Here is an 11,895-nt window from a genome sequence, read left to right on the forward strand (position 1 = left end):
AATATCCATAATCTCAATATGGAGTCTGGCTGTGGATGGCCAAGAGATAGTTTCCTTAACTGGAAAAAGTTTTTAAATGAGGCTTGGTGGAGGATATATCTTTGCATCATTACAAAGAAGAAAAAAGAGAAATCTCACAACTGAAGAAAGTGAAATCCACTTTACTTAATGCGGACCTCTGTCTCTGGTGTGCAGGTCCTCTGTGTCCAAAGATAATTAGCACTTTATAATGCTAATTATTATAATTATGTCTGAGAAAAAAATCATTAGGGGGTAGGCCCGTTCACTGATTTTCAACTGCCCCCTCTATTTAAAAATAAGGTCATTTTTCTATGAAATAGCTTTAGGAGCTCAAAGCAGAAAGAGGGTTATAGAAAATCCTGTGTAGGTATAAGCCTGCGTTTTTAATATTCTTATAATTCTGTGATGTGTCTGGAAACTGAACCGGGAGGAAAACAGTGAACCTATTTAGTCCAGGAGACTAGAAATCAGGACTCAGAAGAGTAAACATTTCTGTAATAGTTAGTCCTCAAATAGTCATTCATTGACCTTCCACTGGGTGTCTGGCAATGTGCAAGCTGTTTCTAGATGCTACCTCATGTAACAACCATCACAGTTGCACAGAGCAAGTACTAGTACTCCACTTTCACCGATAAAGAAGTAAAATCTTAGAAATTAGCTGCCCAATGTCATGTATGTAGGAAAGGAAAGCTGGATTCTGATTCATATTTGCTGGCTCCAAAGCACTTGTTGTAAATACTTCACTATCCTGTGCTTACATGTAAATGTACCATTTCTCTTAGGGGTCTTGAAATACTGAACCAAAGAATGGTGTAGGGGAAGGGCAGTTTAGAAATACCTGGAAATTTGGTTGTTTGAAGGAAGCCCACTCTCAGATGGTAGGAGATCAAGCTAACAGAATAGCTGAGACCAGGCTAAGGACCAGCTTCTTTGGGAGAGAACAGACGCAGGGGCGGGAGGGAAAAAGGGAGAGGCAGACGTCACTTCCCCTTGGCGGCTCTGGCAGCAGATTGGTCGGTTGAGTGGCAGAAAGGCAGACGGGGACTGGGCAAGGCACTGTCGGTGACATCACGGACAGGGCGACTTCTATGTAGATGAGGCAGCGCAGAGGCTGCTGCTTCGCCACTTGCTGCTTCGTCACGAAGGAGTTCCCGTGCCCTGGGAGCGGGTTCAGGACCGCTGATCGGAAGTGAGAATCCCAGCTGTGTGTCAGGGCTGGAAAGGGCTCGGGAGTGCGCGGGGCAAGTGACCGTGTGTGTAAAGAGTGAGGCGTATGAGGCTGTGTCGGGGCAGAGGCAGAGGATCTCATACTTACCTGGCAGGGGAGATACCATGATCACGAAGGTGGTTTTCCCAGGGCGAGGCTTATCCATTGCACTCCGGATGTGCTGACCCCTGCGATTTCCCCAAATGTGGGAAACTCGACTGCATAATTTGTGGTAGTGGGGGACTGCGTTCGCGCTTTCCCCTGACTTTCTGTGGTTTCAGAGATAGACTGTACGCCAAGGATGATATCCTTTTTTTGTATTGGTTTGTGTCTTGGTTGGCGTCTTAGGTGTTAATCCTGCAGTGGAGGGCTGGGGAATAGGAAGTAACATATCGCCTGCACGCCATAGGAGAAAAAGCGAGCATCCGCCGTATCGGCTTTGTAACACAAATTAGCTATCGTGAAGGCCGCTCAGCTCTTCCCTTTCTACCCTGGCTGCTTTTTGCAGGGATTGGTCCGTGGTCTCCAGTCTCTTGGGTTCTCACCCTGTGTGAAAATCTTCGTGTTTTTCCCTACCCCCCAGTCACTTCTTACACAGCCTCTGCTTCCAAGCGCAGCCCCCACAGGAGTTTGTAGGATTTCTGTGCTAGCGGGGAGTGTGTTCTCACCTCATAGAGCCAGGTAGAAACTACGCAGATGGGCGCTGTTCTCTGGGAAGAAAGCAGGGCCTTTGGGGCTCTCAGTGTCCCCGTTGGGTTGTAGACATAACACGCTTACTTTGCGTAGGGGAAGGTTCTGCCGGCCCCCAGGTGCCCTCGCGCATATTCATGGAGGCCCGCAGGTCAGAACCGCAGTCTCACCTGTCTTGGCGGAAATGCCCTGCGATCCTCCCTGAGATAGAAGGCGGGAAGTTTTATGAGGAGCCGGTCCAGTTTCCCTACTATCTCCTGCCGTTTATATATCTAGTCTTTCTTCAGACTTTAAGCGACTGCTTCATGTTTGATGTCTCACTCCCACATCCTACATCCACTGCCAGGCAACTTTCTAGATAGCACCCTGACCCATCCTTCCCACCCCCAAGAAGCCCTTTCCTATTTCTGGGGCCAGTGTCCTCCCCAGTCCCTCTTTCTTCAGGCCCTCGCTTATCACCTTCATGGACAGAAAATACTTAGCTCTCTCTCAACCTGAGGTTTACACCTGACACGCGTCAGTGCCCTGGCAAATTCCTTAATACCCCTTCTCAAATAGCACTGAAAATCATCTCTTTCTAACTCCCAGAACTATCTAATTGGTTTTGTCCCTGCACTACATGAATACTAGTATTCCACTACAGAGGAAAACCCCAGGCCTAGAGATGGCGGTTCTGGACATTGTGCCAGCCTCTCCCAGGGTATGTTTTCTGACCTCACCTACTTTTGATCAACTGAGGTCAGGAGTTCAAGACCAGCCTGACCAACATGGCAAAACTCCGTCTCTACTAAAAATACATACACACGCACAATAATAATAATAATAATAATAATAATAATAGTTACTATTATTATTATTATTGCCAGGCGCAGTGGTGTGTGTCTGTAATCCCAACTACTCGGGAGGCTGAGGGAGGAGAATCACTTGAACCCGGGAGGTGGAGGTTACTGTGAGCCGAGATCACGCCATTGCACCGCAGCCTGGGCAACAGAGTAAGACTCTGTCTCAAAAAAAGAAAAAAAATTAGTGCATCTGAGACATATTATTGGAGACAGTAGAATCCTGCGTCCAACAGGCACTTGGTGCAGATCTGAACCCATTGAGCTATTGGCTCATGTTCCCTATGTTCTATTAAGTATCATGAGCAGAAATTGAGCTCTTTGGCTTTTACCCACTGAGTATGGCTATAGGACAGGTCTCTCTCTCTCTCTCTCTCTCTCTCTTTCTCTCTCATTCTTTGCATCATTATTTTCTGCCATCAGTGTGGGTTTTTGGTTTTGAGGTTATGAAGTGAATTTCTGGGGACAATCTCTGTTGGGTCGTGTTGACAAGGATCCAGTCCCTGTTTGGTGATACATGACAGCTAATCTGGTCTGTGAGTCTTCTTTATTGTCTATTTATTGTCCTGAGAATAATGGTATTTCCTGATATTTGAGACTGCAGCAATGATAAGTTGTTCAGATCTTGTCTTTCCAATGTTTGGTAAAAATTTTATAGGCCCAATTGTTGTCAATATCTGCAAGAGTGGCATCTCTGTTACAAGAGTGATCTTACTACTCAATGTCCCCCCTCCCACCCAACTTCGTTTCCTAGGGGCTCTTGGCTTTAACGAATTTACTGTATCTAAAAGACATCTTAGTACAGGAAGAAAACTAAATCTGTAGCATGTAAGGAGCAGTTTTCTTTGATTGGTATATTCAGGTTTCTAACCAGCTGAAAAATTCAAATACATGTCCTTTAAGGATTAAGTTTAAACCACACTACAAAAAGAGAAAAGATTTATATGATCACATATAAGCAATGGAATCAGCAATATGAGTACTTTTCACAACTCTACAAATCAAATTTAATAATCTCCAGAACATTAAGGAAGTTCAGCCCTTAATGGAAATGAATGAAAAGAAATTATTCACCCGCTGTTACATGCCCTGGAAAGAGAATGCCGTGCCGGACTCAAAAGGGTATCACAATATTACTGAGATTTTCAGCAATGAAGGCCCTCCAAGGATCTAATGATGTTCATCTTTTCAGTTTATTTCCTTCACTGATAAACATTGTTAATAGATACCATTGCCTCTGTTTTCACTTTAAGAGATGTTACTTAGCACAATTCGTTTCTTTAGAATGCACCCTAGTTTGGTGGAAGGAATTTTCCTGCTTTTTAAATATAGGATATTTTCTCATGAAACAAATTGGCATACTCTTTCAGTGAAGTGAATAGACATATTAGATCTCTAAAATTGTAAAGGAGTCACTGCCCCAATTATCTTAGGAACAATAATAATCACTTATATAAAATTAAAATAAGAAAATTAAGCCAGGTATGGTGGCTCATAGCTACAGTCCCAGCACTTTAAGAGTTGGAGACCAGCCTGGGCAACATAGTGAAACCACTGTCTCTACAAATTTTTAAGTATTAGCTAATTTTTTAAAGTTGGCCGGGCATGATAATGCATGACTGTAATCTCAGGCTGCAGTGAACTATGATTGTGCCACTGCCCTCCAGCCTGAGTGACAGAATGAGACTCCCAACTCAAAAAAAAAAAAGAAAAGAAAATTAAGAATTTGTTGAAAATTGTTTTACTACAATGCTAGGCTGCATGTCTTGCACCTGTACTCCCAGCAACTCAACAGGCTGAGGCGGAAGGATTGCTTTAGGCCAGCGGTTGGAGACCAGCCTGGGGAACAGGGCAAGACCTCATCTCTAAAAAAATACAAGGCAAGCTGAGCCAGGAGGATTGCCTGAGCCCAGAAGTTCCAAGTTGGTCAGCTATGATTGCCCCACTGCACTCTAGCCTGGATAACAGAGCAAGACCCTGTGCCTTATTTTTTAATTTATGTTATTTTTTTACTACTTATGCTTATTTATCTATTTATTTATTTTTGAGACAGAGTCTTGCTCTGTAGCCCAGGCTAGAGTGCAGTGGTGCCATCTCAGCTCACTGCAAGCTCTGCCTCCCACGTTGAAGCTATTTCCCTGCCTCAGCCTCCAGAGTAGCTGGGATTACAGGCGCACGCCACCACACCCAGCTAATTTTTATATTTTTAGTAGAGTCAGGGTTTCATCATGTTTGCCAGGCTAGTCTCTAACCCTGACCTCAAGTGATGCAGCTGTCTCGGCCTCCCAAAGTGCTGGGATTACAGGTGTGAGCCACCTCGCCCAGGCTGCTTATGCTTGAAATGTGAGGTTTCATTAGGGAAAAATTTTCTTGTTGAATTTCTAACACGAAAAAATAATAGATTTAACTGTAGATTAAATTAATGGTCCTGGTAGTTTGGTACAATAAAATAAATGAAGTTGATAGCAGAGAGGAATCCTTGATGCTTTTGAACAATTTAAATAATGTAATATTTATTATATAAAGACCTGAAAAAGTTCATTTCATTATTATTTTATTTATTTATTTATTTATTTATTTTGAGATGTAGTCTCACTCTGTCGCCTAAGCTAGAGTGCAGTGGTGCAATCTCAGCTCACTGCAACCTCTGCTTCCCGGGTTCAAGCAATTCTCCTGTCTCAGCCTCCTGAGTAGCTGGGATTACAGGCGCACACCACCACACCTGGCTAATTTTTGTATTTTTAGTAGACACGGGGTTTCACCATGTTTGTCAGGCTGGTCTTCAACTCCTGACCTCATGATCCTCCTGCTATGGCTTCCCAAAGTGCTGGGGTTACAGGCATGAGCCACTGCACCTGGCCCATTACATTATTTTTTAAAAATCAGTGTGACTCTTTTGACAAATTAGAATGGTTTAATAATCTTGGTTAGGCTGGGCATGGTGGCTCATGCCTGTAGTCCCAGCACTTTGGGAGCCCGAGGTCAGGAGTTTGAGACCAGCCTGGCCAACATGGTGAAACCCTGTCTCTACTAAAAATACAAAAATTAGCCGGGCATGGTTGGGGGCTCCTGTAATCCCAGCTACTCAGAAGGCTGAGGCAGGAGAATTGCTTGAACTCAGGAGGCAGAGGTCGCAGTGAGCCAAGATCACGCCATTGCACTCCAGCCTGGGGGGGCAACAGAGTGAGACTCTGTCTCAAAAAACTAATAAATAAATAAAAATAAAGTATAAAAAATTAAAATTATGTGTTCAAATACATTAAACATATGGCAATGAAAAGGAGGCCTAGCATGACTGTCTGCATTTTGCTCCTAACCCTTCCTACCCTGTGGTGACATCTTCCAGGCTAACTGCTTTTTCTTATTTCTGCACATAGGCCAAGCTATCTATGGGAGGGATTTAGCTTACAGTTCAACTTTAAAGCACAGATGATAATAATCCCTTCCCCAAACTAACTCCTGAGAAGATAGAGAGGTTGTATACACAAGTAACCGTGTTATGCTGAAGATTTATAAGAGCAGTGTGACCTGACAAAGGACGAAGAATTTTCACCATCCCCTTGGGCTCCCACTGCAGCCCATGTCTGTCATTGTCAGACCTCTTCACCTCAAGCGCCTCCTTCTTCCTCCCTTCCCTAACGTACAAGGATCCTGAAAATCGTATTAATTTAAGATGGTTATTTAGGATATTAGTTCACCATCTGTTCAGTTTGGTGGCTCTCTGGAATAAAGTCACCTTCCCTGCCCCTACACCTCAACCCTCGACTTATTGGCTGTCAAGCAGCAAGCGGTGAGTGCAGTAAGCCGAGATCACAGCACTGCACTCCAGTCTGGGTGACCCTGTCTCAAAAAAAAAAAAAAAAAAAGAGAGAGAAATTTGGTTTTCGAACCAGACAAATTAAATAGGAGACTTAATTGCAATGAGACCTAGAAATGTCTAAATTTCTAAAATTTCTAAAAGAACTGAGAAAATTGCCTCCATTGAGGAAGTAAGCTGAAGGAGGTAAACTGTCATGTTTTCTGAATTGAGAAATATTGAGGAGGCTTTGTCTCTTTCACCTCCAACTGCTCCTTCTCCTCCTGCCCCTGCACCTGCATAGTCTTTCTTACCTGAGCCTTCCTGTCCTGCCTTGCCTCTTCTTCCATCACCATCACCTAAGGAAAGTCCCCAGGGATCTGGTCCCTTCCCTGAAACTTCTGTTCTGACAGCCCCTTTCAAGGTAAAACCCAAACCCACAGGAAGAGGGGAGCCTACCGTTGTGTATACCACTTCACCAAAACGTGAATTAAGAATATTATAAAGGACTTCCCTGATCTAAACTTAAATACATTTCACTCTTGTGTTTCTAAAGCAGGCTCCAAGATCCTGTAGGCTTTGGCAGAAAATTTGACTTAACTGTTGAAACCTTTGAGCCCAAATATTCTGATCTTTATCAATTAATTCACATGCTGGTGAAGAAGGGAAGGCCACTAACTGGTTGCAAAAGGTAAATTGGAAGGATTTTCAAAAAGGGACTGAAGCAGAACATGAAAGGCTCACATTTTCACCAAATATCTCCAAGTTGCCATTCCCCAGGTCCTTCCTAAAAATATAGATTGGAGGATAATTCAGCATTGTACTAAAAAGCCACACAAATCTGTCTTTGCTTAACTAAAATGGTTTGAGAGCCAGGTGTGGTAGTTCATGCCTGTAATCCCAGCACTTTGGGAGGCTGAAGCGGGTGAATCACTTGAGATCAGGAGTTCGAGACCAGCCTGCCAACATGGTGAAACCCTGTCTCCACTAAAAATACAAAAATTAGCCAGGTGGCTACTCAGGAGGCTGAAGCAAAAGAATTGCTTGAACCCAGGAAGTGGAGGTTGCAGTGAGCTGAGATCCTGCCACTGCAATACAGCCTGGGAGACAGAGCGAGACTCTGTCTCACAAAGAAAAAAATAAAAAGAAAAAAGAAAAATAGAAAAAAACCCAGCAGGGTAGTAGAAATATAATGCACACAAGAATGATAATCATGAAGACAATCTGATTCTAGAAGAGTAAGGGAACCTATTCCATTAGAGAGCCAACTGAAAACATCAAATCCCAGTTCACACCCCAGGGTGTAGGGTCACGTGCCTGTAGTCCCAGCTACTCGGGAGGATTAGTAAGGAGGTTTGCTTGAATTCATGAGGTCAAGGCAGGAGTAAACCCTGATCATGCCACTGCACTCCAGCCTGGGTGACAGTGAGACCTTGTCTCAAAAACAAACAAACAAACAAACAAACAAACAAACAAAAACCCACAAAACCAGACAACAACAAATTGCCACCTCACTCTGAAATGACAATGGCAAACATCACTTTGCTATTGGCAAATTAAAAGAAAAACACTCCCTCTTGCTATCAACCTGGCCTCTTGCTCTAACATGTCTGACCCATGGTTTAAAATGCCCAAAAGCTGATGTACTCAAATTATAATACACTTACCTGTTCTGCACCAGCATTTATTTTTGTCTGGAGGAGATCACCATCCATGGTCCTGTAAATGTCTAACAGCATGGAATGATGAAGGGCAGTGTCTTTTAGGATATTTGGTTATATCTATATATATGGCTCTGAAGAAACCCAATATTGGGTGAGTTCCCTCAAACTTTTCACTAGGCATGACCATTGCTCTACTTTAGATAGAGATTCTGTGGGGCAAAACCTGAGAATTATCTGCCTGGCTATCAAGAAGATAGCTCCTTGCATTTTTGAGGGGAGAACACTTTTGCTTCAAGGGAGTGTTTCCTCCCAGGATTAGAAATCTTTCTGTAACCTCAGGAAACATTGCTGATGAAAACCAGGCATGGTGTGCTGCACAAGTTGTAGTAATAAGGCAGAAGTTAAAAGGAAAAGAGAAGCTTTCCTGTACTTGGCTGACTCCAAGACCTGCCATACATAGAGCCCTAGCAGATCCTCGGTAACACGATCTGAAAAGTCAGAGCCCCGAAGTATGAGTTCCGGAGACTCTCTCAACACAGTCAGCCCCTAGCAAAGATAAGAGGAAAAAACAACAAATGCCTTTACTACCTTCTCTTTCCCCCTTTCCATTTCGAATTATTCAAGTTTTGTTAAGTTCCTGATTTCCCTTCAGTGCAGCTGCAAGGTCACCAGCCATACTTGCATTGCAAGACCTGTGACAGTTTGATTAGCTGCCTTTGTTCTGCTTCTATAAGCCCTCTTGCCTGCCCCCGAGTTTCATGCCATCAAATTCCCGCCACGCAATTCAAACTAGCCAACCCGCTTTCAGAAGTGTCTATAAAGTCAAGCCCTGTCTTTGTTCGGGGCTCAGCCTTTGGATTTTAATCTGCTGGGCCTCAGTGCAGTCAATAAATCCTCCTATTTCACCCATTGGTCTCTCTGTTCTCCTGATTCCCACAACAGTAGTAGGGGACTGCGTTCGCACTTTCCCCTGGTCTTTCATGGTATGAATAATGGACAGCATTTTTTTTTCGCCTATAGTCGCAGGCTCGGTCTCAGTGATTGTATGCTGTGGTCAGCTGTTTTTGTTTTTGTGAGACCTTGTTTTCTTGTTTACTGTCCTGGGACAGATGTCTGTAGTCACTTGTTTCCTCGGGAGGCAAATTTCAGTGTCTGTGGGGGAGGTCTCCCATGTTAGCTGTGGTGGTACTTGGCAGGCAGAGCTCAGGGATCTAGGCTTCCGTGCTTTGTAGATTGCTCAATGGTCCCCAAGGCCTAGTGGCTTTTAACACCACTTGAAAACCTTAGTGTTTTTCCACTGTCCCCAGAGTCACCTCTTACACAGCCTCTTTTTTTGTTTGTTTGACTTATTCTCTGAGAGACAGTCTCACTGTATCTGGTGGCATCTTGGTTGAATCGATCCTCCCACCTCAGCCTCTGGAGTAGCAGAGGCACGAGTCACCGCAGCCGGCTAATTTCTGTTCTTGTTTTTGTTGTTGTGGTGGTTGTCTTGTTTTTTTAAGAGTTGAAGTGTCTCCATGTTGCCCAGGCGACGTGCTCCCGGCGACGGAGGCTGCCTGCCTGGGGGCGGGCTGGAGCCACGTCCCAGGGCTGGGGGCGCTGTGGGCACTGTGGGTGCCGCACCCACCACTGCCCGGCACCGGAGGCCAAGAGAGCGTTCCCGACGGGCTCCGCGGATGCCCCGCCGCGTCCTGCTGCCCATCCTGCCCGGGTTGTCGCGGGCCGGGGGCACGACAAGAGGCCGGGGCCTGCCCGGATGCAGCGGCCTGCAGGGCGCAGCTGTCCCTCCACCAGCCGGGGTCCCCTCGCTCAGCCCATGAGACAAATAAATGAATAAATAAATAAATAAATAAATAAATAAATAAAAGATGGAGTCTTGCTCTGTCGCCCAGGGTGGAGTGCAGTGGTGCGATCTCGGCTCACTTCAACCTCTGCCTCCTAGGTTCAAGTGATTCTCCTGCCTCAGCCTCCTGAGTAACTGGGATTACAGGTGCATGCCACCACACCCGGCTAATTTTTCGATTTTTAGTAGAGACGGGATTTCATCATGTTGGCCAGGCTGGTCTCGAACCCCTGACTTCAAGTGATCCACCCGCCTTGACCTCCCAAAGTGCTGGGATTACAGGCATGAGCCACTGCACCCAGCCAGAAGCGGGCATTAATATGCAGGCGCCTTATAGGGCAACATCTGTGTGCACCTCTTACAAATCTTAATGCTGTGTATATGAGGGGGTTCCTTCGTGTCCCCCTGGGGATGTTTGAGGTTGCCTGTATGTGTTATGTGTGTGCATATCTTTAAGCTCAGATATGCATAGGCGGATTGACACCTCTGTTTGAATGTATTCCCATGAGCTCATGCCATTAATTCACCATCACAAGAAATATTTACTGAGCGTGAGCCATGCCATTCCACAGCCACCATTATAGTACTAAGGTAGAATGAGGAACAAAAAATCCAGGCTTTCTGAGCTCACACTGGGGTGGGGGCATGGTGGGAAGACACAGGCATCCATGTAATAAACAGAAACCACGACAGGGCTAAGTGTTCTGGAGGAGAGGCACATAGTGTACTGAGGCCCCTGAGGTAGACCCCAGGTGCACCTTTGAGCTTTGCCTGCATGGTTTGGGTTTGTGGGCTCACCTGCATGTGTCCATGCATGCCCCATCTGCGTGCCCGTGCATGGCTGCATCACCCCATGCACACGTGCACTGCCCCTGGGCTTGCCCACATGTGCTGCTCCCCAGGGCGCCAGGCTATCAGCCTACAAGGCATTGTGGGTCTGGGCCCAGCCTGCCACCCCCTACAGAGGCCTGAGCTTGCCTTCCCAGGAGGCCCAGGACTCTCACCCAGGGCCCTTCCCTGCAGCTGGAGCAGGCTCTGTGGCTGGAATCTGGTGAGCTGGAGACGCAAGAGCCCAGGGGGCTGGTACCCCAGAGCGTGGAGTTGCGGAGGCGCTGCAGGAGGAGCAGGCCTCCTAGTGGCGCAAGCTGCAGGCCTACCTGGAGGGCCAGCAGCGGCAGGCCCAGCTTGTGCAGCGGCTGCAGGGCAAGGTCAGGGCCACCCATTCCTGCTCTTTCCCTCCCACGTGTTCACTTTGCTCTGCCCCCACCCCTGGGGCTCACCATCAGCTCCCAATCCCCAGATTCTCCAGTACAAGAAGAGGTTCTCGGAGCTGGAGCAGCTGTTGGAGAGATCCGGAGAGCTGGAGCAGCAGCAGCTGAGGGTGGGTGCCATGGTGGGGAAGAGGCAGGCCCTGCCCTCCACCTGCCCAGCCTGATGCTTTAACTTCTCTCCCACCCAGGACACAGAGCACAGCCAAGACCTGGAGAGTGCCCTCATCTGGCTGGAGGAGGAGCAGCAGGGAGGGCCAGGGCTGGCAGCATGGCCCCCTGGGCGAGCGCCTACTGATCCCCTGTGCCCCATTCAGGAGTGCCAGCCTGGCCCAGGTGAATGCCATGCTCTGAGAACAGCTGGACCAGGCAGGTTTGGCCAACCAGGCTCTGAGTGAGGAGATACGAAAGGTGACCAGTGACTGGACTCACAGCTGCAAGGAGCTGGAGCGGTGGGAAGCGGCATGGAGGCGCGAGGAGGAGGTGGGCATGGGGGTGCAGGGAGGCCAGCAATATAAGAGGAAGATAATGCACAATTATGCTAGTGAGACTCTCTTTTCCAATAAT

The 11,895-nt window shown here is 46.6% G+C and overlaps 1 long non-coding RNA gene and 1 other non-coding gene across 8 annotated transcripts in view; both read left to right on the forward strand.

The window, feature by feature from the left end:
* The window catches only part of LOC104004085 (uncharacterized), a 49,295-nt gene that overhangs the window by 31,930 nt on the left and 5,470 nt on the right, over nucleotides 1–11,895 (forward strand). For 5 of the 7 annotated variants that reach the window (XR_008538261.1, XR_008538269.1, XR_008538263.1 and 2 more), the window contains 2 exons: nucleotides 11,361–11,441; nucleotides 11,520–11,811. This is a non-coding gene — a long non-coding RNA (uncharacterized LOC104004085). The remainder of the gene's footprint in view (nucleotides 1–11,360; nucleotides 11,442–11,519; nucleotides 11,812–11,895) is intronic. The other 2 variants (XR_008538266.1, XR_008538264.1) reach the window with 2 other exon arrangements.
* Nucleotides 1,329–1,492, forward strand: LOC129138440 (U1 spliceosomal RNA). The gene has a single exon (XR_008541683.1). It is a non-coding gene; the product is annotated as a U1 spliceosomal RNA (small nuclear RNA).

This window comes from Pan troglodytes, chromosome 1, assembly GCF_028858775.2.
Source record: "Pan troglodytes isolate AG18354 chromosome 1, NHGRI_mPanTro3-v2.0_pri, whole genome shotgun sequence".
In the NCBI taxonomy this organism is placed as follows: Eukaryota; Metazoa; Chordata; class Mammalia; order Primates; family Hominidae; genus Pan; species Pan troglodytes.